Source organism: Suncus etruscus, chromosome 6, assembly GCF_024139225.1.
Source record: "Suncus etruscus isolate mSunEtr1 chromosome 6, mSunEtr1.pri.cur, whole genome shotgun sequence".
NCBI lineage: Eukaryota > Metazoa > Chordata > Mammalia > Eulipotyphla > Soricidae > Suncus > Suncus etruscus.
Window position 1 is genome coordinate 75964003 of NC_064853.1, and position 21569 is coordinate 75985571.

Genomic DNA, 21569 nt, shown 5'->3' on the forward strand with positions numbered 1-21569 from the left:
CCCCTTTCTCCTTTCTCCCTTCCCCTTTCCCCTTCCCCTTTCCCCTTCCCCTTTCTCCTTTCTCCCTTCCCCTTTCCCCTTTCCCCCTTCCACTTTCCCCCTTCCCCCTTTCCCCTTCCCCTTTTTCCTTTCTCCCTTCCCCATTCCCCCTTCCCCTTTCACCTTTCTCCCTTCCCCTTTTCCCCTTCCCCTTTCCCCCTTCCCATTTTCCCCTTCCCCTTTCCCCTTCCCCTTTCCCGTTTCCCCTTCCCCCTTCCCCCTTCCCCTCTTCCCCTTTCCCTTTTCCTCTTCCCCCTTTCCTTTTCCCCCTTTCCCCTTTCCCTTTTCGCCCTTCCCCCTTTCCCTTTTTGCCCTTCCCCCTTTCCCTTTACCCCTTCCCCTTTCCCTTCCCCCTTTTCCCTTCCCCATTTCCCTTTTCCCTTTTTGCCCTTCCCCTTTTCCACTTCCCCCTTCCCCCTTTCCCCTTTCTCCTTCCCCTTTTCCCCTTCCCCTTTCGCCTTCCCCTTTTGCCCTTCCCCTTTTCCCCTTCCCCTTTCCCCTTTCCCCCTTCCTCCTTTCCCCTTCCCCTCTTCCCTTCCCCTTTCCCCCCTTCCCCTTCCCCCTTTCCCCTTCCCCTCTTACCCTTCCCCCTTTCCCCTTTCCCTTTTCCCTTTTTCCCCTTCTTCTTTTCCCCTTCCCCTCTTACCCTTCCCCCTTTCCCCTTCCCTTTTCCCTTTTCCCCTTCCTCTTTTCCCCTTCCCCCTTTCCCCTCCCCCTTTCCCCTTCCCCTCTTCTCCCTTTTTCCTCTTCCCCCTTTCTTCTTCCCCTTCCCCTTTCCCCTTCCCCCTTTCTTTTTCCCTTTTCTCCTTCCTCTTTTCCCCTTTCCCCTTCCCCCTTTCCACTTCCTATTTTCCCCTTTCCCCTTTCCCCTTCCCCTTTTGCCCTTCCCCTTTTCCCTTTTTCCTTTTCCCCTTCCCTCTTTCCCCTTCCCTTTTTCCGTTCCCCCTTCCCTTTTCCCCTTCCCCTTTCCTCTTTTGCCCTTCCCCTTTCTCCCTTCCCCTTTTCCCCTTTCCCCTTACCCCTTTTCCCCTTCCCCTTTCCCCCTTCCTCTTTTCCCCTTCCCCCTTTCCACTTCGCCCTTTCCCCTTCTCCTTTTCCCCTTCCCCCTTTCCCCTTCCCCCTTTCCCCCTTCTCCTTTTTCCCTTCCCCCTTTTCCCTTCTCCTTTTCCCCTTCCCCCTTTCCCCTTCCCCCTTTTCCCTTCCTCCTTTCCCCTTCCTCTTTTCTCCTTCCCCTTTCCCCTTCCTCTTTTCCCATTCCCCTTTCCCCTTTTCCCCTTCCCCTTTTCCCCTTTCTATCCCCCTTTTCTTCCTCCTTTCCATCCCCCTTTCCTTCCTCCTTTCCTTCTCCCTTCCTTCCTTTCCTTCCTTCCTTCCTTTCTTCCTTCCTTTCTTCCTTCCTTCCTTCTTCCTTCCTTCCTTCCTTCCTTCCTTCCTTCTTCCTTCCTTCCTTCCTTCCTTCCTTCCTTCCTTCCTTCCTTCCTTCCTTCCTTCCTTCCTCTCTCTCTCTGACAGCAACCATGAATGTCTTACTTAATTATCATATAATAAAAATGTTTGGGAAATTGTTAGAACATATTTGGGGCTATTTATATGCATATAGAGCTAAATTACAGATCTTTAAATACAGGTTGGGTTTATATTTTAAATGAATAACATTTAATTTGTTATTTTAATTAATAGTTATTTCAATATTTTTATTCATTCCACTGAACCTAAATTTATACTTTCTGGAGTTTTTCATTTTAGGCTATAGATTTCATGCCCCTTTAATTTTGTTTAAGTTTGAAAATGGTAAATATGTTCATGAAGACAAAAATCAAAATACCATTTCAAAGATCTGCCTCATCTGATTGTTTCTTGCCATCATAGTAGTCTGAATTATGTTCTTCCTTTCTTCATTTTCCTTAAATTAAGAGTTCCAGAGTTCCTTAATCACAGCTTTGCTCTTGACCAATTTTCTGTCTTGCCTAAGGCTATGGGGAGAATGGGGTGTTTCCCATTTCACTGGTGAAAAACTTTCCTATTTAAAGGGGTTACTTTATATGGGTAAAGTTCCACCAATTTCCATTATTCTTCAAACCAGGACAAACAAAATTTTCTCATTATTTTCTTCTTCATATAAAAACACTGTAAGCTTCATATTAAAAACATTTACTGGGGCTAGAGTGTTGGAACAGCGGGTAGAGCATTTGCCTTGCATGCAGAAAACCTGAGACTGACTGGCTACGACCCAGGTACCCATCTGGTTCCCATAGTTTACTAGGAGCAATTTCTGAGCACAGAGCCAGGAGTAACCCCAGAGCACAACCTGGTGTGACCCAAGACCAAACAAACAAAAAGCACATTTACATATGCAACTTCTTTGTGTAGCAATAGAAAAATCAAATGAGCTACTCCACATTGCATTTTATTTCCTGCATGCTCAATGATGTTCAAGATTTCTTACAAATTCAAGTTTAGGCTGGAGAGATAAGGTTATGGAGCTACCTTGTACATGTTTGACTCTAGATTGATTCCTGGACCATATACAGTCTCAGAAAGCACTTCCAGGAGTAATACCCAGAAAACTGGCCTGACACTCAACAAAAGAACCTTTCCTAGTTAGAAAAAAAAACACATTAAATGTACTAAATAAATATGACTTTTAATTCAACACTATTGGGTAACAAATTATTTTCAATTTTTTCTCTCAGTAACTCAGTTGAATTGATGGGAATTTAGTCTTCCTTTGGTTGTTAGACAACCAGGCTGAATAAGGATGTCTAAAATTAAAATGCAATTTAACCAATTTAACTTTTATTAAATGTTATTTTTTCTTGGCAAAATCAGGCCCATTTATAAATTGTAAGGCAGTTGCTGGAGAGGATAATATATTGATATATTTTGTTTATATGTCCATAATATCTACTTCTCTTCCTTCTCCTACAACTAACTAAACTGGTGTGAGACTTAAGAAAATGGAACAAAAAAAGTCCTACTAAAATTGTTACAGTTAAAACCGAAGACAAACTACCTTTCTATGGGAACCAAGAATTCAAACTGCCATCTTCATAATTAACATTAAAAGGATTCCTTAAATATTCTACATTTGTGTGGAATGTCTCACCTAAACGTACTCTACTGCAATATCTTTGTGCCTCTAGAAATATTATGTCTGCTTCTATACTTATTATAGCCAATTGACTTCACGTATACAATTGATCTCATCATAAGTTATATATGTCTCCATGGAAAAATACTTCCATGCATACCACAGTAATATATCTTAGGTTTGGTTTCAGATCACCTTAATGCAACCACATCACAATAAATGAATGTTTTAATGAAATGTCCCAAACTACTTTCCTCACTTTTCAATACATATAAAATTTATGCTTACATTATATTGGCATTTATTTAAAATGTTTAATAGCACTACATAGTCACCTTCAACCCCCCAAAACAAAATATGCCTACCTCAACTCATTAAGGCACAGAAGCACACACACACACACACACACACACACACACACACACACACACATCAAATTTCACCAGAAAATTATCATTCAGAAATTTGCTCAATTCAGGGTTGCCACAGTTTTTCCCACTTTTTCTAAAAAGTTGTGTCTGTGAAGTGCAATCAAGGAACACAAAATAAATAAGGCAGTCCTGTATTCAAATTTTGTCTACACATCTCTAGACATAATGATGAGACTATATAGTCTTATATATATATATATATATATATATATATATATATATATATATATATGTGTGTGTGTGTGTGAGTATATATGTATATAGTCTTAAAGAAACTACTTTGATTTTACTCTTAATTTTAATGCAAGTACCCAAGAGTAACTCATGCTTCAAATTTTCCAAGAATATATCCCTCTTCTGTATTTGGGTGAAACAGTCTATACTCCTTCATTAAATACTCTCAAGAAAGTCTCCATTTCTTTTTTGTAGAATGAAAAGAAAAGCAATTTACCTTACTCTACTACAGAGAGTACATCTAATTCAGTGCTGGATTGATGTGTTTTACAGAGATTTTTAAAAAATTATTATACAAAACATGTATATATGTATAAATATATGTGTACAAAACATATACACATGGTTATATTTGTGTGAACAAAATATAACTGCATGTAACCATAAGTATGTATGAATGTATGAATTTCATATGATCCATATAAAATGTAAAAATATAAATACTTTTGGATATAGGCATCTAAACATAAATTTTATTGATAAAATGAGGCCAGACACAAAATCCACAGATTATAAAATGCAATGCTATTTATTTCATATACTTTATAGATTCTCATGAAATTATTTAATGGTTGTTTTGCATATTAGCCAACTTCTAGTCACAACTGATAAACAAGTTCTACAATAAAATATTGGTTTATATTTTTATTTATATGAGGAACATGAATAATGAAAACATGCCATATATCTCATTATATGTATTTCTCAACAAAAACAGATTAGAATTACTTCTCAATGGTATGTTTTATTATGTTGGATAATAGGTTTAGCATACTACAATATGTTCCTGGAAGTTTTGAATTGTTTGTGTTGCAATAATGTACTATGTATTGTTAATTTTTGGAGGAGGAGTGGGGTATACACAACTGTACTTAAAATTTACTCTGGTTCTGTGCTCAAGAATAGCTACTAGCAAGATCCTGAGTCCATTTGGGGAGCCAGAGATCAAACCTGGTTTGACCTTAAGCAAGGCAACTACCCTATACTCTGTGCTATCTACAATAGTGCTAAATTCTGGGTAAATATTTCCTCCCAATGTTGTATGTTGGAATTCTAACACCCTAAATGAATAATGTCAGTGGATGAAGTCTTTGCAAAGTCCCATAATGATGGATAAACACTCATAAGCAGAGTTTGTACTAATAAAATTAACATTAAGTTTTCAGAGCTGGAGAAATATTTCAAAATGCTGAGAAAATACTTTGTAAGTGGGAATAGCTTCTGAGAACCTGTGGTTATGGTCAAAACACTAGAAATCCATACTGAGAACTTGATGCAACATATTTCTGTTGCTCATGAATCACTCAGGTTGAAATATTTTATCATGGTAATCCAAATTGACAAAGAAACATAACTACAGAACCGATACAGTTGATTACTTGTCAGTATTTACTAAAATGCTTGGAATGGACAAAGATAATACAGGTATTATCAAGGTACTTGCCTTGTATATAGTGATCTCCAGGCCCAATGTTTGGAATAAGCCTGTAGTATTGTGTGGTCCCAAGATTCAACATCTACTCAAAATTTTTAACATAAAATTATAAATAAACTTAATTCAAATTCTAGTTCATAGCATGTGACACTGTGTGATGTAAACACTCTATGTGTCTAATATAAATCCAATGGAATTTTGCCAAAATGACTGGGAAGACAAATGTATTAAAACACCATGACAGAGACAGATTAAAAGAGAGTATAACCTCAGGAAAATTACTTAAGAAAGTTCAACAGTATAGACAATAGTAAAATACAGTAAAAATTTGGTTATGTTAAGTTATAAATAATATATTAATTTACAAATCATAAAATCATTTTATTTTTAATAAGGTCACCTTATTAACAATATGAAAAATTCTTACCCACCTAAATCATATCTTAATTTCAGTTTTTGTGATTCTTTCATTTTCTTTCTGTCAGTAAAGAGTTTTTATTCATTTGATTCCAGTAAATATTTAAAAAATATTTTTATCTCTTCATTTTTAAGTAAATGTATCCAATTAAAATTTATTTACATTTTGTAACAAAAATAATAAATAGTTCAAAATCAGGTAGTTTAAAATTCTATGTAGATTTTTTATAAGCTTGGATATAGAATTATGGTTGAGGTGATAATTTAGTGAATTTTATCATAAAAAACCTGCCCAAGGACATATTAAAGAACAAGTCCTTAAGCCTGAGAATAGGCTGGACAAGGATTTGCCTATATAAATATGTAAAAGTTTGTATTTAAAAATAAGAGAAAAGGGTTGTAAGAGAGAATGCTCAATATATTTTCATTGTACCTTAAAAAATTAAGGAGCAAAATTAGAATATGTTAAATAGATTATGAAGAGACTTGTCTATTTTAAGTAGCTTAGATTTTATTCCAACATGATATGAGAGTTTGAAGTATGGTACTCTGAGCTTATCTAGTGTATATTTATTAAGTTTTCCATAGTTTATTTGACATACTGGAAACCTGATTGTCTAGCAAAAATTTCTTTGCATTACTTCAGTCAAAGTAAAACAATGACAAGTTAGGTTGTTTACGGTGTACAAAAAAAAAAAAGAATGGACAAAGTTAACATAAATATTAAAAGATATATATTAAAGATCACACAAAATAAATTGTAAATTAATTGTATGAGAAATATAAAGGGAAGATATTGAAAATGATGTCCAACACTGAACCTTGAGAAAGTGACTTAATATCGGGGATGGAAAAAAAAAAAAAAAGAAAGTGACTTCATATCATCTGTTGAAATGTGGGCAACTGTGATTCATACAGAATAAAGGAGAAAACAGCCCTTGATTTTATATATATATGAGTTATGTCAACAATAAACATTAAGTTAAGTTTCATGCATTAGGCAAAATTATGTCAAACTATTATTTTTTTGATAATTAATTTTTGGATTAATTAATTGGATAAAATTCTAGCAATTTTCTGTGATTAAATACATATTGTAGAAGCTAGAGTAACATTATAGTGAACATCATGGTTTACCTTGCATGCAAATTTTACTGAGGATTGTCCCCATATGGCCCCTAGAGCCTCCAGGAGTGATTCATGAGTACAGAGCCAAGTGTAAGCCATGAACACCACCAGGTGTGGCTCCCAAACAAATTATATACATATGCATTTGAAGTAAGTCAAATCTGTATGATGATGTCATCTACACAATGAAAACACCGCAACTGCTAAGTCAGGTTTGATACATAAGTGAAAATCATCCTATATATATAAAACATATCTTGGCAGAATTTATAACAGTGTATAAAATCATACTCATTAACATAGCATTTAGATTTTAAGTATTCAACATCTACAAGACTTCTTTTATTATTCTAATTTGAAGTAAAGGCTTTTCATCCTAGTGACAAAACCCTGTTAAGAATTTAGTCCTTAGTGGAAGCTTAGCATCATGAAATCAGAGCCACCATGCAGCCATCTCTACATTTTACTGCAGGCACATGTCCTGTTGGAACCTTCTCTCAGGTGATGGGGTCAGTTGCCCATTTTCACAGAGAAAAATAACATTTGTACATTTTCAACTGTTTTTAGTTGTACTCTTGTTTTGGTTTCACTTGAAGAATAGTTGCAAATATGAAAAAAATCAATGAGCAAAATATACTCCTTTAACGGCTAAATCAACTGTGGGTCACTAACTCTGAAGGTGAATAATACTTTTACCTAGAGATTTTTATCCTATGCTAGTTTATATTTTCTTTTAGAAAATCATCTTCCTTTCTAAGAAAAGGAAGGCTATAATAATTTAATAAATCATATACATTATTCTAGAACACAAATAAGTATATATTGTAGCATTAAAGCAAGGAGCATTGTGATAAGTATTGCTCCAATATACTTCGTAAATCAGAAATATTCTTATTTTTTAAAGAATTTCAAGTATGTGCAAACTTCTCCTCCCCCCATTACCTTGACACAAGATTATTTTCTCTCACCTGCTTTATCACAGTTGTCTTCTAAGGGTTCTCCCAACATGTTCCCATTTTTTGAAAATAATAATTCTGATACTCCAAAGTACTTGTCTTCACTTGCATTAAGTGACTAATGACACTAGCAATAAGGCTCAGTACAGTCCTTTTCAGAGACTAGGCATGGAACTCAATTCTAAACACTTTATGAAGAATGCAAAGATAATGATGCCAATATTTGTGCCACAATTGAAGAAAGATCATTAGCATATTTCCTCAGATTCAGAGCAGAAAAGAAAGGGTTTCTTTCTTTTCCTGAGAGGATGCTGTTTGTATTAGGGAAAATGATTCTATTCTAAAAACATGCTATACTACTATGTTTTATAAACATATTAAAATGTTCGAATACACAAAAAAAGTATTTGGGAACTAGAAGATAATGTGAAGCCCTTAATTCTTTTCTAATAGAAGGAATTCAAAAGTTTAAGGTTTTCTGATGCATTTCTCAATTTTATCTGGAAGTAAACAAACAACAGTAAAACCAAAGTGTTATTTTGTTTTCTTCTGCTTTAGTTTCTGGCTTTCACTATCTCCTTGGCGTCCAATGAGTTGTGAGAGATTTAAGGGCTATAACTGCTTCCTAATAGAAACACATTTTACATTATCCAAAAGCAGTACATTGAAAGTATAAACATCAGAGTTAAATTGTAAAAGGTGCCAAGGAGATAACTCAGAAGGCCAGAAAAAAAATTTTCCATGCAGATGTGGGTCCCATGCTTAGTACCAAATGGTACCCTAGTACAATAGGAGTGAGTACTGAGCATCAAGCTAGGAGAAACCCTGACCACCAATGGGTCAAATTAGAAGAAAAAAAAATTACAAAACTACAGATGCGTAGAGATTCATGTACAGCAAGAATATAAGTCAGACTATTTGAGTTTATCTTTTTTTCTACTGGAAACTTTATTTTACAGGTATCAATTGAACTAATTTATTTTTAATTTTATAATACTCTCATTAGTAAAATAGACATGATCTCAAATATCTTAGAGAAAGCAATTAAATTTTCTTATTCTAAATCTCTCACTACCTACCAAAAGTAACTTGTTGTCTTTTTCACAAGTCTGTTGCCAACAAGATATGGAATGTCTTCATTAAAGCTGCAGAGAATACTCTATAATTCACATTAAATAGAATACTAAGTACTCTACCATCAAGAAACACTAAAATGAGCATCTGTTGATACACATATGCATTATTACTTGGTGTAGAAGAAAGTATAAATGTTTTGGAAAAAGATAGATCAACAGAGTAGATCTGAGAAATTTTTTCCCCTCCAAAGGACAATTTTATTATCTAAATATTGAAATGATAATAACCAGACAGAATTTTGCAAATTAAATTAAATAAACTAAAACATGAAAATGCCTACCACAGTATTCAATATGGAACAGGCTAATTTATTGGTAGTTTTGTTAACTTCTGAGTCTTAATTTTTTAAGGAAATAAAAGTTAAATGGGGAAATCTCCAGAATAAAAATTCTGAACAATTTCCATTTAACTCCACATCCAGAAGAAAAGAGAGTCCTCTGGTCCACGCATCTTTAATTTACTAGTCTTTTTAATCAGCTCCCAAATTACTGTTTGGCTTAGACTCTAGTTATATAATGGATGAATCTTGGCATACTGAAATTTTTCCCAAGGTTGTTCTCATTTTCAATTCATAATTAGCAGCTGCCTTACCAAATTACCACACAATTATAGCACCTGAGTCTTTCTTGGAGCTCTTTCAATGAAGAAACTCACTGGGATTGGCATGCTTTAATTTTCTAAACCTTTTGGTCCAAACCAACAATGTATGATTTGGCATCATATAGATACAATAGTTCCCAAATTCTACGTTTGCATGCATTTATCTACAATCGTATGATGCTTGTTACATGCCAGTAAATGCTCAGCTACTGAGTTCACGTGTGGATGGATGTTAAGTGATAAATTGGGAAACTCTTGATGAACAAACCTTCTACACTGGATAATTTAGTGATACCTAGGTGAATGATTTATAGAGACAGCTGAAGCATTTACTTGAGTAATATAAATTGGCATATTTTGCAAAATGTAAGAATACACAAGTAGGAACTAGTGGAGGCTTATTGTCAGACAACTTCAAAACAAACATTTCTTAATTTAAGCTGTGTAGAACTTCTGCCAAAACAATCCATTCTCATTTGGAGCAATTATATGGTTTCTTTCATTCACTGATGTGAGGCAAAACTATATGTATTTTATGATAACTAACCTTTTAAAGCAAACACCATGTCTTTTAAACATTGTTTTCTCTGCACCATTAGCAAAAAATGTGATTATTATATATCCTGGCAAGTTCTTTGACCTGGCACTCTAATGATTCTCAGTGCAATAAAATGTGTAATATGATGGTTTGTGTATTTACTGTGAGAGAGTAGGTAGAGTTAGGATTTCAAAGTGGAAGAATCTATTTATTTTTAAGGAATAATGGTATTGCATTATGTGGACAGTAGAATTGCCACTAGTATATAAAATTCTTTATAAATTTGCAGTTTGCTTCAATTTGGATGGAAACTGGAGGTATCGTGTTAGTGAAATAAGACAGAAGGAGGAGAACAAATAAAAGATGAGCTCTTTCAGTTGTGATAGAGAAGCAAAACAATGGAATAGAAAATCAAATGAGAACAAATCCTTGGCTTTTATTTACAGTACTATTACCAAGCCATTGGGGAAAGGGAAGAAGATAAAGAAGCAATAGAATAGAATTGGCAGGACAGTAGTAGAGAGACTTGGTGCACTTCGTTGGTGTTTGTTCATCAAAACTGTGAAAGATAGCATTACTGTAACAATGCTACCTCTATTACAATAAAATTTTAAATTGTTGGGATCAGAATGATACTACAGAGGATAGGAAACTTGCCATGCAACTGGCCAATCTAAATTTGATTCCCTATTAGCTCAAATGATCTACTGAGTCCACCAGGAATGATCCTGCACACAGAGCCAGGAGTAAGATTTGAGCATTGCAAGATGTAGCTGAAAAAAAAATTGAATAAAAATTAAAATAAGTGTAGGGATGGTATTACCTTTACTTTATAGAAAATTTTGTTATTGTTTTGGGAACAATCAGAATTCTAGTCGGAATTATGGGCTTATTATTGGCTTTGTTTTATAGAATATAAAACAATATAGAACCCACAATGTTCAGGGGTCACTCCTGGCTTTGCACTCAAAAATCACTTCTGGCAGTACTATCATATGACATGCAGGGGAAGCATCTTACCTGCTGTACTATCACTTCAGCACAGGGGTCACTTCTCTCTGTGCCTGGGGACTACATTTGGTACCAGGAATCAAACCGTAGTCCGCCACACGCATGATCGACTCCCTTACCTATTTACTATACTTCCACCCCTTCAAGCTAACCTTAAGTGAAATATATAGAGATATAAATAGCACTATTCTGTTTAAAAATATTGAGTATGGACAGAAAATATAAAAGGTAATTTAGAGACTGTGAATTGTCATCTCAATATATATATATACAAATATACAGAGATAGAAATGTACATAAAATAGTGTTACAGCTCTTTTAGAATTTGTCCAGCATGCCTTCTGGTCTCCACCGTAAGCCACCGCCCAAAAAAATTTACATAAAATAAATGTGTATATAAGCATATATTTTTCTGGAACTCTTGCAAGATTTAATTTATAGTCAAATATTACACAGAGGAAAAGTAACAAAACATAGAGAATTTCAGAAATGTAATAATCACATTTTCAAGAATGAAATTAATAAAAGACTATTTTGTAACACAAAAACAAAAACTCTGGTCCCTTGAATCTAAATCTACAGAGTTATATACAATCTACAGAGAAAATATTCAAAATGTACAAAAACAGAAATGAAAGAATATATAAATATAAAATATATATGGACTGGAGAACTCAATCAGAAAGATCATTTTTCACTATCATTTGACCTATTTCACTTTGAGTTGCTTTCTTCTTCACAAGTGTTACTTAAGGAAACACAGATCTATAACTACTTAAGGAAACACAGATCTATAACTTGCAACACCGAAAAGAAGATTGCATTTTACTTCATTTGGATATTTATAAATAATTAATTTTTTGTTGTTTTCTTTGGGGGGGGGGCACACCCAGTGATACTCAAGTGTTACTCCTGGCTCTACTCTCAGAAATCACTTCTGGGTTTGGGACCATATGAGACGCCAGGGGATCAAACCGTGGGCCATCCTAGGTCAGCTGTGTGCAAGGCAAACACCCTACCACTGTGCAACCGCTCCACCCCCTTTTTTGTTTGAATAATTAATATTTAGTAATATTTAGTTCATCAGTGAATGATGAATTAAATAGTATATCAATAAACAATTTTAAATAATCATAATGGATTCACTCTACTATGTAAATAAAGTACCTACCTTTATTTTTTGTGGTTATTTAATAATAAACTTAAGATTATTCAGGAGTCAATCAGACAACTATTTTGTGAAATTCAGGGGAGATGTTCCAAATAGTTCCCCTTTTATATGTACTTTCTAGTTTTATAAAATCTAAATGAAAGAGCTAGGATGTAATTAGCAAAACAGAGGTCAGAGAATTTTTGAATTAATTTGCTTTTCATTATGAAATGATTCCAGGTGCAAGAAGTAAAATGCTCCATTTTGCCTCACACTCTTCATTTAAATTTTCATTTTTATTTTTACATGAGTAGAAATGGCATCCTACATTCATTTATGGTCTGTTTAAGGAAAAAGAAACTCTAAACTCAGTCTACTGGATCTAATTATTGGAACCTATTTCCCTAATTCTAATTGCAGTCTTTTAAATCAATGCTGTAGGCTTTCTCTTCTTCATTTGTATTTGAAGAAAAAAACCATCTACATTGTTCAAAAGACTGTCCATTGGAGATACTTCTATTTATAGATACCATCTACCAAGGGCTATGTAACTGTATAATCTGTTTGCCAAACAACTTCACGCTCATTTGAACTATTTGCTTGGCAGTACTCGGGGACCATATGTGGTTCCAGGGATCAAACCAGACCAGATATATTCAAAGCAAGTGCCTCACTCCTCTACTGTCATTCTAGCTTCCTGTCAGAGTTACTTAATAATATATCAATAATTTAAATTTCTCCAACTATATCCTAATTTTCCCCCCCAAACAATCACTTTTTCCCCTTAAAAGAATCCCATTAAAAAAAAATTGTAACAGCATTATGCCTGCTATGGTGGAATTTTCAACACCCCGTTGAAATAGTAGTGGAAATAAATATCAAAATAGAAAAAGAGAGAAAAAGTGATTGGAAACTAATATATAGTAAATAAGGATTTAGGGTTTTCTGTATTTATTCCATGCTAAAATGTGTAAGAGAAAATATATTTTATGTTCAAAACTTATCAATTAAATGAAAATATGTATTCCTCTGTTATTCCTGCTTCCAACTTAGGCTTGTCACCGTAGATCTTATAGCTCTAGAAGTAAGTTCACTTACTTGCTTATTTACCTGAATAAATAGAATTTATTTTGAATTTAGAGTAATAAAAAGTTTCTATCCATTGACATTTCAATTTGTTCCCCTAATTTTCTCATTTTAAAATAAACTGAGGAAAAGAGAAAAAAATCCCTGGGTAGTTGTTTTTCTTTTCTTTTTGTTTTGCTGAACAAAACTTTAGAGTACATGGATTCTCTTTACTTACAACCATGTGATTAATTTGGCTATATTTTAAAGGAAGCACATCTTTTTCTCATCAAATTAAACAAAACTACATTATAATTAAAAATTAAAATTATTACAAATTGTATTTTTCTCTTGATCTTAATTAAAAGGCTCAAAACTTTTAGCAGCAGGTATGTTACCCTCTGAATTAAGCTGTTTCCTCATTATGTCATTTTACATTTATTTTAGATATTCACATATATAAGTATAGTCTCTACATTATAGTACCTTTGGTTTAGAACATCTGTCTTAAATTTCTATGCTTCAAAGAAGAATTTAAAAGTGCAGAACATTTTTTCCAGTTCTTTAAAAACTGATGTGTGGTACAATTATAAAATCACCCCAAAAAGCAAGTTTCAGCATATTCTTAATCAAAGTGAAATGTCATTCTTCTCAACAAATACGCTGTTGAAATTCTTTCTTCTTGTCAGTAAAACAGCTGTGAACAGATTAAACTCTAATTTTTTTTAAAGTGTTTTTATTTAGGCACTGGGGTTTATAACTATGCCCATATTAGGGTTCTTTTTTTTACTTAAATTTTTTATTTTTTTATTATTTAACCAACTTTATTACATACATGATTGTATTTGGGTTTCAGTCATGTAAAGAACACCACCCATCACCAGTGCAACATTCCCGTCACCAATGTCCAAAATCTCCCTCCTCCCCACCCAACCCCCGCCTGTAATTTTTTAACATTTTTTTCTCATTACTCTCTTGAAACTTCCTTATTTATTATTATTAACCCTCCATCCAATACAACCCCTTTCTTTAGGATGTTAAAGAAAACAAAAGGAACCAAATATTAGTTAATACATTTTTTGCAATTTTAATGCAGTTAATAGGTTGCTATTTTAATGCACTTAATGCAGTTTTGCAATTTTCTCAGTCAATGCAATTTTATGCCACATTGTATATACCAGTTTCTAAACTAACCTCAAAGATAAAATTTTCACAACTTTCTCTTCTAGTATAAATATCGTAGTGGCCTTTAGTTTATTGGGGAACACATATCCTTTAAGGGTCTACCATGTGTTAAGAGCTGTCCTCCAACCTTTCCATATCCTATCATGTATCTCACAGATAAAATAAAGGATGACAGGCTGATATTTCTACTTGTAATGACCTGAAACAAAATGTGACAAACCAGTGACAAACCCTAAATCTGTCATTAATTTGCTATAAAACAAATATCTGGAAATTCTTGTACTCCACTCTGATGAAAATTCATATTATCTGAATTGATGGCCAAGGAGTTTGAAAAATGGATTACAGTAACAGAATGATAGGAAACCATTCCTCCAAAAATGGATGCATGATATACTCTATCTCTACAAAGATAGGCAGAGAGAACATATATATCTGGTTTCAGTAGCAGTTCTGTTTATGCACAAAAAAAAATAGGTCAAGCATACATGTTCTTCTGTACAGGTGACTTTATGACAACAATGTGGCAGGGAGCATTAGAGCATGGCTCATTCGACCTAAAGTGAGTAGATACTCAATACATATTAGATATCTAAAATACATTGACATTGTTGTCACTTGTGCTAATGTAAGTAGGAAGTGGGTGTGGGGAGATTGGAAGATATTATGGCAGCAATAACCTAACAAGAAAAACTTGAGAACCCTTAATGAAAAATATTAAGCATATTCATAGAATGCAAATATTTTTTGCTTTTATTTTTAATGAAATCTCCCCCCACTCTATACGCACAAGTAAATATGGAAGGAAAGAAGATTGAGAGAAGTTATATAATTTGAGCTGACATTAAAAAAAAGATTAGTCCTCCCTGCCGCAAATTTTTACCAACCTGAAGAAGGTCAGGGGGTGTGATAGGAAGATGCCTGGGAACCCACACATCACAAGAAAAACCCAAAAGACAATGGGAAAAACTGTACTTCCAACATAGGCATAAGACCTGTAATACACCACTTCGTTATCTGCTCTCCCCCAAATGTAAGGTAGTCTTTTGCACCACTTTGGTCCTTTAAAAACTTCGCTAACTCATTTTCGTTCTTTTTTTTTTTTTTCCTCTTAAATTTATTTATTTATTTTTTTTAAATGTTGGTCCTATATATACATTTGTGAGCACATACGTTTTTATTTATTTTATTTTTTTATTATTATTATTATTATATATATTTTTTTATCATTTTTGGGTATGTGACCTGTGTCTGTTATCCCCTCTGTCCACCCCCAACCACACCGACAATACAATGTGGCTCCACCTCCCCCTGCAAAGACACACTAAATAATGGGGAAACCTTACATATAAAAAAAAGAGCTCTTATCTACTAGAGATGGGAACTCATAGTTGTTTACAATACAGGGGTATCTCCTACCTTGAAAATATGTCATGTGGAATCACTTAGACCTCAGATGATTAGATGCCATTCATCCAGCCTTGAACCCTGGATCCCAGACATAGAATCGGCACAGCTCTTCACAACAGCTACAGGAAACAAACTCCATCCGGAACAGCCTTAATACTGCGGGGTCAACAACAAGGACCAGCTCTAACATGATATCCTGACAAAGAGGAAAATGTGAACAACTTGACCTTAGAGCAGATTAGCCTACCTTACCAGCTAACGACAAGACAAAACCAGAAGACTCGGCACCCTTTGGTAGGTCCAAAAGCCAAGATCGTGACTTACAGATGACTGGCTACTAGAACCACGACCAGACAGTATACATCTTGGGACCAATAAAAAAGCCCTAGTTTAGGGTTTGAACTATGACTTGCACAATAAGCATGACCCCCAGTCCCAAAGGTCTGACAGAGACAACTGCAACAGAATGGGCCTTCTGGAAGCACAAAGAAAGACGCTAACCTAGGTGCCATCCTAGGTTCAGTGCAAAGACCAAGGTCACCAACCACAGAAGATGGACTAAAAGGACACTGAGGTAACAGAACCTCTAGAACCACAAAGACTGACCTCACCATAAGTCCTACCTCAGGATCTGTGCAGATACTGAGACCTCTAAACACAGAGCTCTGAGTGTATCACCCTGGACAGAACAGAAGTCTTCCACACGCCAAAAAACACCACCAGGAGAATAAATGATCCTGAGCAAAGTCTGGAACTGATCCCATGACAGTATACTCCAAGGACGGAGAAACCCCATATTTCTTAGGCCATGTGAATTCCTTTTCGAATGACCCCAATATTTACTGTGCCAGGGCAGGAGGGGAAAAAACAAAAATACAAAAAGCACAAAAACTTAGTATTTTATATATAATATATATATGTGTGTGTGTATATATATATATATATACATATATATCTTTTAACTTCATTTATTATTGTTATTATTATTTTTATTTACCTATCTATTTTGGTCGATTTCTCTGTTTGGGTGTGATTATTGAAATCGTCGTCCCCAATTATACTTATTTTTTTCTATTCTTTTCTTTTCCCTCGTTATGTGCTATGCCATGTTTCTTATTTCAAGACCATGGCGTGTTTTTGGTTTGTTTGTTTGTTTTTGTTCTGTTTTTTGTTTGTTTGTTTGTCTGTCTGTTTTGCTTTGTTTTTCGGCTGTTTTTTTGTGGTGCTTATCGATATAGCTGGAGTCCTCACTGGATAATTGACACTTTTTTTGGTACTGGTGGAGTGTTTCACCTTCTTTCTCTCCTTCATCTCCCAAATCGATGATGAGAGCCTCTAGAAGGATTCCACCCATTTTGGGAGTATTAGACTCTTACCCCAGTTTATTTATCTTCTCCTTCTCAGGCAAAACCACGCAACTTGAACTAGCTAGTCCTGCCTACAGTTAGAGGGGGAGATAAGGGAGGCATCAAGACCAAACAGGTGCAAGACTACTAAGTAGTGGGTTGGATACAGAGGGGACCACATATTCTAGCCGCCCTGGGGGTGAGGGAAGAGGAAATGGGAGGTAGGACAACAACGGAGGGGTAGGGAGGACAATTTGGGGATGGGAATCCCCCCTGATTTTATGTAAATATGTACCTAAAATGTTATTGTCAACAATATGTAAGACACTATGATCAAAATAAAAATTATATTAAAAAAAAAGATTAGTTTTTAGAATTATTTGAAAAATGACTACACTTTTGTATAGAACTTATAAAAATGTACAGAATTTTCATGCTAAAAGTTATAAACCATTAATGAACTAAACCAAAGATCTATCAGGGGTCCTCAAACTTTTTAAATAGGGGGCCAGTTCACTGTCCTTCAGACTGTTGGAGGGCCAGATTATAGTAAAAACAAAAATTATGAACAAATTTCTATGCACACTGCATATATCTTATTTAGAAGTGAAGAAACAAAATGGGAGTCTGTTGAGCACCTTCCATATTGCTAGTCTAAAGTCCTTATCTGAGAGGTTGATTAGTTGTTCAGTCATTATCTGGTCCTCAGAATTGTCATCTTCATTCTCTATGTCTGATGCTGGCCTGCGTTGTTTCCCCATTGTCACACTTGTATTGTGGGTTTTTCTACGTGTTGTAGTGGTATTCATTGTCTATATGATGTAGGCAGCACACTCCTCTGGCTCCTCCCTTTCTGGATGGGCTGACTTGCCTCTATGGGAGGGGAGTCCTCCGTGGATGAAGCCTCACACTGGGTCAAATCTTAGGCCCGAGCATGCAACAGAGAAGACAGTCCAGAGAGAAATGTTTGCTTCTGTGATATAGCGCCGTTCTTAGTGTGATTTTTCCTTCTTGTTGCAATGGAGTTCTTTCCTTAGAAAGAGTGCACGGCCGCGTAGCGAAGCGGAGCGGCCGTGCTCCTCTGAGCCTCTTTTTGCCCCACTCGCAAGAGTTTCACGCAAGAGGACAGTAGACAGACATAGACAGGTCACACTCACAGTCTTTCACAGCTGAGCCCCACTGGGCCGGTGTACTTTTGCTGTGATTATTTTCTATTATTTATAATTTTTCTATTATTGGAACTTGTTATACAGAGGCTTGTGTGTTCATTTCCCAGAAGGAAAACCATACTGAAAAAAGAGAAAATGCAAATCTTGCTGAAAACCCAGTATTTTTCTTGGACATTGTACTGATTTGCCTTTGATCTCTTGGAGGATGGAATAACACGTAGGTTTATTCTTTTTCCAGGATCCTGGGGTGTCACTGCAAGCCGGGAATTCGGTCTGCAGTGAGACTCCTCCATGTTTTTTATTCTTTTTAACAAATTATTCCTTGATTTAAGACTGAGTTTACAAAATTGTTCATATTTGAGTTTCAGTCATTGAATGTACAGCACACTTTCCCCACCATCAATGTCCCCAGTTCCTCTCCCCCACTTGTCTCCGGCTAAGGTATTTCTCTATTTCTCTCACTCTCTCTTTCCTTTTTGACACTGTGGTTTGTATTATCATTAATGCAATGGTGCCATGTATGACACTTTATTCCCATTATTTTTTTTTTTTTTTTTGGTTTTTGGGCCACACCCTGTGAGGCTCAGGGGTTACTCCTGGCTATGCGCTCAGAAGTTGCTCCTGGCTTCTTGGGGGACCATATGGGAAGCCGGGGGATCGAACCGCGGTCCGTCCTAGGCTAGCGCAGGCAAGGCAGGCACCTTACCTCCAGCGCCACCGCCCGGCCCCTATTCCCATTATTTATCCATTTCTTGTCCAGAGTGATCTGTTCCAACTCTCATTGCCATAGGGAACCTTTCTCTAATATAATTGCAGTCTGCTCTTGGTAGCAAGCTTCCTACCATGCCTGGTCTTCCTGCCCCTCTTTGCTATTGTCTCAATATTATTACCATAGTGTCTTTTTATTTTCCTTACATTCCACAAATGAGTGAGAATATTCTTTGACTACCACTCTCCCACATTTCACTCAGCATAATAATCTCCATATTTACCATTTATAAGAAAATGTCATGACTTCCTTTTTCCTATGGTTGCATAGTATTTCATTGTGTAGATGTACCAATTTCTTTAGCCAATCATCTGTTCTAAGGTACTTGTATTATTTCCAAATTCTGGCTATTTTAAATATTGCTGTGACAAACATAGGAATTCAGAGAGCATCCCCACATGGCATTTAAAGGTTCCTAGTATAAATTCCAGGAGTGGTATTGCTAGGTCAATTTCTAGGGTTTTTTTTTTTATATACATATTATTTTCCAAAAAGAGATGGTCTAGTCAGCATTCTGACCAGCAAGGAATGAGAGGTCCTTACTTTCCACATTCTTGCCAGCACTGGTGGTTCATGTTATTTGTGATGTGTGTCAGTCTCTGTGGTATGAGATATGTTATTGTTGTTTTTATTTGCATCTTCCTGATAATTAGTGATATGGAACATATGTTTTATAGACATCTTTATTTCTTCTTTGACAAAATGTCTAATTTCTTATTTCCATTTTTTGATAGGGTTAGATGATTTTTTCTTGTTAAGTTGTATCAGTACCTTATATTTTAGATATTATCCCCTTATCAGAAGGATACTGGGTGAATATTTCTTCCATTTCATGGGTAACCATTGTATATAGTTACTTTTTTCTTTGAAGTTCAGAAGCTTCTCATTTACATTAGGCATTATTTCTTTATCTTTGCTTTTACCTGCTTGGACAGTGGTATTTTAACTTTGAAGAGGTCTTTAGTTTAGATGTCATGGAGTGTTCTGCTTACATTTTTCCTCTATGCCTTATATAATTATTATATATAACATATATAATATATAATTATTATATATAATGATAATTACATTATTGTTTTAGGTCTGATATCAAGGACTTCAATCAATTTTTATTTGACCTTTGTGCATGGTGTTAAAGAGAGATCTGAATCCTTTTTATTTCCATGTAGTTCACCATATATTCCAACATCATTTTTGAAGAGGCTTCCTTTGCTCCTTGCTTTTAATGCTCCTCTATCAAAGATTAATTGATTCTGTTCCTGGGGATAAGTCTCAGAACACTCCACTTTATTCCACTGATCTGAGGGTCTGTCTTTATTCCAATACCATGCTATTTTAATGACTACTGCTTTATAGTTTAATTTAAGGTTGGAAAAAGTGATACCTCCCATTTTTTCACCCAAGGGTTGCTTAGCTATTCATGGGCACTTATTGTTCCAAATGAATTTCAGTAGTGTTTGATTCATTTCTTTGAAAAAATGTCATCAGTACCCTATAGGAATGAATTAAATCTGTATAATTCTTAGGGAATTATTGAGAATTTAACTATGTTAATCCCCCCAATTCATGACCAGAGTATATGTCTCCATTTCCTTGTGTCGTCTTTTATTTTTTGAAGTATTGATTTGTAGTTTTCTTGGAATAGATTTTTCACCTCTTCAGTTAACTCTGAGTTTTCATTGGTGAATCCATCTAGGACTGGGATTTTGTTTTGGGGTAGTCTTTTTAATACCCTTACAATTTCCTCAATAGTGATATGTCTGTTTAGATATTCCAGGTTATCTTAGTTTAACCTAGGGAGGTTATAAGACTCCAGGAATTTATTCATTTTTTTCCATGTTTGCTTGTTTTGTGGCATAGATTTTCTAAAGTAGATTTCTGGAGTAACTCTAATGATCTCCGTTTTATTTCAGTTTGTTAAATTTCTCTATCTCTCTCTGTGAGTTTTGTTCTTGGTTTATCAGTCTTTTTTTTTTTTTAAGAAAAAAATCACTTTCTTGTTTTTTGTTTTTTTGGGGATCAAATTCATTAATTTTTACTTTCTGCTTATTTTTTATTCATATTTTGACCATTTCTAATTTTAAGCAATTTCATTAAATGATTTATGTAGATACTTTCTTCTATTCTGATGTATGCTTGCACAGCTATAAATTTTCCTCTTAATACCACTTTTGCTATGTCCTTCAAATGCTGATAATTTGTGTTTTCCTCTTCTTTTTTTCCAGGAATATTTTCCTTTTATCTATGATCCATTGGTTTTTCAATTGTGACTTGTTTAATTTTTAGATTTAAAAATATTCATCCATATCTGTAATTAACTTCTATTTTCAGTACATAATCATCTGAGAACATAGTAGAAACAATTTTATCCTTTTAATTTTATGGTGGTATATTTTATAACTAAGCATTGTGGTCTCTCTTGGAAAATGTCCCATTTGCTTTGGAGAAAAATATGTAT

General features: G+C 34.9%; 1 protein-coding gene and 1 non-coding gene across 2 annotated transcripts in view; one reads left to right on the forward strand and one right to left on the reverse strand.

The window, feature by feature from the left end:
- MACROD2 (mono-ADP ribosylhydrolase 2) overlaps positions 1 to 21569 on the reverse strand; it is a 2173194-nt gene that overhangs the window by 830568 nt on the left and 1321057 nt on the right. The window lies entirely within an intron of this gene.
- LOC126012442 (U7 small nuclear RNA) lies at positions 11320 to 11381 on the forward strand. The gene has a single exon (XR_007496915.1). It is a non-coding gene; the product is annotated as a U7 small nuclear RNA (small nuclear RNA).